Source organism: Pygoscelis adeliae, unplaced genomic scaffold (genome assembly GCF_000699105.1).
Source record: "Pygoscelis adeliae isolate BGI_AS28 unplaced genomic scaffold, ASM69910v1 Scaffold59, whole genome shotgun sequence".
NCBI classification, from domain to species: domain Eukaryota; kingdom Metazoa; phylum Chordata; class Aves; order Sphenisciformes; family Spheniscidae; genus Pygoscelis; species Pygoscelis adeliae.
This window is the reverse complement of record NW_008825565.1, coordinates 2393436-2398144: the sequence shown is the minus strand read 5'-3', so window position 1 is coordinate 2398144 and position 4709 is coordinate 2393436.

Here is a 4709-nt window from a genome sequence, read left to right as displayed (position 1 = left end):
TTTAGAGAAAGTATCTATCTCATATGGCCTAAATATATAGCAGGTAAAGGGTGTAGCTCAGGACTATATTCTACCCAGCTGATAGCTATTCCCCATCATAGAGTTCATCTGGGTAGTTTTTGATTATTACAGGGAACTACAAGTAAAGTAGTAAATTCTTAAGAAATCTCTGTAAGTCTGATTGACAAGAAGGGGTGTTTCAGGCTCCTGTTCTCTTACCAGTCAGTTTGCTGGCAATTTGGATTTGGATTATCAGAGCCTATAGGTCTTAAAATCAACGGAATATGTAATTTGAAAGCATATACAAAATATGGGACATGTATAGATTTATTTAGTATATTTAGCTTAAACCAATTTTCTAGAATCAGAAATGTTGTTCCCTGTAAAAATTTAGACTCTTTATGTTTTACCTGCATATAATAACATAGATTCAGCAAACAGACAATGGTAGACTGGGAAGCATTCTTCCTTAATGAGACTTCACACATTTCCATCTATGGAATTTATGCCTTGAGGCATAAATTTTCAACACTCTGCTAGTTTACATGTACTCCTACAATATAAATGTAGTAATATATAAGCTCTGAAATTTTGACTGTCAATACCTATAGCTAACATGTTTGAAGAAAGCATCTATTTAAAAAGTCTCGAAGTAGATTCATGGACTCGATCACTCAGTCATTATTACTGACTTCTTTTCAGGCTTAAGGTAACATAGGCAACAGAAAAATCAATTACAAGTCTCATTAGATCTCTTACATAGTAAAATAATTTAAAGAGTTACTACAACACTGCAAAATAAAGTGACCTTAAAGTTTTGGTTTCATTTTTTATAGTTTTTACTTTTAGGCTTAAAATATTTGGAGAATAATTAATTTTAGATCAATAGTAACGCTCTATTCATTCTAGTATTGTAACTAAAAACTTAACTAGTGAGTTGCTCTGCAAACACCATATGCAATAATATTAGATTATATTTTTTATGGACTTATACAAGGAAATACTATCATATCCCCGTTTATGAAATGCAGACTTAATAAAGAAAATATATGAATTGACCTGTCTGCCCCAGCTTCTTCCACTATTTTAATATCGCAGTTCCTGAACTGCTACAGCCAAATTATAACATGTAAATTATATTCTGCCTCATCAGTTCTCATGAGATACCAAGTTAGCTCTTCATAAATTGAATGCCATAGCTATAAGCCCTGCTACGTTTAATATGCTATAGAGGACCTAAACTGCCACTTCAAACTTTTAAAAAACAGTATCTTATCAGGGTCAACTTTGCAAGCTATTTTCCCCCAAATCACTTCATAAACATCTAAAATAAATGGGTGACAATCGACTGCTACTATCTTTTATAACGCAGGTATTTCATTAGATTAACAGGTCAAATGAGAATAAACAAGTTTGTTTGTTTTATTCAAAGCAGCATCTTCTACCCATTTATTAAGAAAGCACCATCCATACAAATACTACTTTTTCTTTGAAAATACTGTGGTGATACAGCAGCTACATATTCCAAAACAGCCTCCCTATGTTAACACAACTCATTCTATTCTCTTGACGCAAACTGCACTGCAGTCCTCAAGAAATGGCAGCTTTTTTCCTTTTCTTTTACTGTTACATGCCTGTGTTAAGGAGTTTTTCAGAAAATACCGTGATATAAAAAAACACAAGACACCTAGAGGTTTCTAAACAAAAGTTTGTATTTGGGTAGTAAATTTTAATTTCCCATAGCGACCATCTACTGAGTGACTAAACTACACAGCCCTAAGCTACAAAGGAAAACTGACATCTACGTACAATCTTCTTCAATCTTCAGAGTTATAAATCCTCCAATCTTCTTCAGCTATCCTGCTCTTCAGAAGAAGAGGTAACCTTGTTAGCTACTGCTGGACTATAACAGATGGTGAATTCAGAATCACTCGGGAGAAAAGTATGCCACAGTGCAACAATAAAGTTACCTTTCAGTGAAGCTTTTATCCAAGATTCGTAAGGGACAGATTTTTCATGCCATTTATTAAAAGATGCCAGATAAATCTTTAATTCATTGCATAACTAACTGCAGAAATGAAGCAATATAAGCATCTACCAGACTGATTCCCATCCTACATGTTTGGAGACTATTTATAAAGTATATAAGCTTAGATCCCAGATAGGATCACTCGCCTCCATTCTGGGTTTATCTATTTAACATACTCTGACTGACCATCTTATTGGTATATAATACCATGCATATATATTAGTTCACCTGATGGCAAAACTGTGTATGTTTAGCTTTTATTCGTGCTCATTCAAATGAGGAAAGGCATGTACCAATGTAACTGACAAGTTTCCTTCCGGGACATTCCCCCAAAAACCACAGGGGTCATCAGCCTTGTGTATCCTGGAGATACACTCACCAGCATGGCTGTCCCAGGCGGTCCCCTTGCCCAGAAGGCTAAAATTAAAGAGGCGAGGCTGTAGCAGTGTGGCTCCCCATGGGTGCTTCAGCAGCAGCAAGAAGACATGTAACTTTGAGCAGTTCCACCTTAGAGGAACTAAGTAAGAATTTCTGATCACTCTTGCTAAATTAGGGGGGTAATTGATGCATAGCATCTGAACAGCCTAAAAAGCATGTTCAGGTGCACTGCCTCCTGCTGAGCTATCTTAGTAATTCTATGATCTCAGTAATGGCTGTGCCGTCTAGTTCTTGCCAGTTCTGACTACTGCTTCAAATCCTCCATCTTATGCAATAATGGAAGACCATAGCAATTAATCACGTCAGGTTGCAAGTCTTCTCTTGAAAGTTTTGTATCTGTGTGTTTTACTGAGGAGAAATGATAGGAATAGAAACTGAAACCTATTTGTTAGGTAGTACCAAGACTGGTTACTCAAAGAGTTTGTCAGAGTGACTTTTAAGACTTTAGTGAATACCCAGCTCAAAAAAGTCAGTTATAAAGTCATAAACACTCCATACTGGGTTTTTTTCTGCATTTCAAAAGCATCCTAAACCAAAGATCAACTCCTCCAACACTCTGATGATAGAACCATCGCAACCTAACCATAACAGCCACAGTGTTTGTAGAAGACTAGTGTCCAGTAAGGCAGAATATTTTCCAGAATAACATCATATAATTCAGTTTGCACCTCAAAATAAAATATGAGATTGAAAACTGAATTTCACCAACCTAGCTCAATGACTGCAACAGAAAGTAATGCACCTTATTTCAGGTATTCTGAAGTGCGTCCATGAGGATCTTGCATCAAAAGAATCGTATTTATTTACAGTCTGCCTATTTGAGTGCAAGTTTTGTACAAACATCAGCTCTGACATCTTGTGTGTCCAGAAAAATTGCACTACCTGAAATGAAATTTATAGCATCACCTCACTGAAACCAGTAATACTTGCTTGGATAACTATGCTTAATTAATGTTTACTAATAGTGGTAACTGCAGCACAGGTACTACACAGTATTTTTCGAGCAGTATCACAGTTCTAAGTACACACCAGCTGATGCTACAGCTCTGGCCATATGAATGTCTCTCTCAGCTAGAGGCAGCTCAAGTAGCCCCTACTCCCAGTCATTCATTCCCTCAGTTGTACCAGTATAGCTCTCTGCTTGCGAACTGGGTCAGGCCACTAATCTGGGTAAAAAAATAAATCCCTTCTAAGACAAATCAGTTCATTGTGTAACTCTATATACATCAGTTCAGCACAGCTGAGAAGATGCTGCAGAACCAACCCGATGGGGGCTATTTATGTTTGGCACTACATGAAAAGTCTGTTTGCAAGGGTATGATATTAAATTCCAATATGCTTGTGCTGTCACTGCACACACAGAACAGGCTACACGGTTACTAACATCACTGTATTTTTGCCTCTGTTTCCGCAGCTGCAATACTGACGGCTGTACAGCCTCTTCTCTTCAGCACTGAAAAGGGAAAGGGCTGAGGCAACTCATCCTCTCCCCAAAATGATGGTTGTCTTCTTTCCTTCTAGGGAAGTGCCAGACATTCAGAAGATGACATAGAGGGAGAAAGCCTTTGTCCCAGGAAGGTGGGAAAGGAGGAAGCAAATCTTCCAGTAAGATCAATTTTCTAAAGAGGTGATGGCAAGGGAACAGAAGAGGCAGACTTGTCCTTGTACGTAAGGTTAAAGTCATCAGCCACCCCTAACAAACTATGAAAATATCACAGTTTAATAGTTTCAGGATTCTTAGTGCTGGCAGACCTCTATCAGCATTGTGAAAGACTCAGATTGTATTGCTCATCATTGCTGAGCATCAGATGCAAGATATAAACAAGGTTAAACTCTATGGAGAGTCCAAACCCGAAGCTGAACCTAGCTGGTTTTGAATGGCATTTGTAGCTAAGCCAGTAAAACATCTGCACAGAGACTCCATCTGAGTAGAAGCAAATTTATCCAAGCCAGAGGTGAAGAGGGGGTACCATCTTATAATGGCTGCATCAGTGAGCAGCACTTTGGAAAGCACACACACACGTATATATTTATATTTACAAACTCTACATCCTACTGAGGGTTGCTGCCTTCATTACTTATAAACAAGTGCCTACTTCTAGACGTTTAAGTTCTTTTTTCCCCCACTTGAATTGTTTTTCTGCAAATACTGCACACCATCCAACTCGGCAGCAGAAACGCCCTCGTGTATGCTCTTACTGAAATTAAAGGAAGAGTTAAAAAACTTCGGCAGACTGCGTTT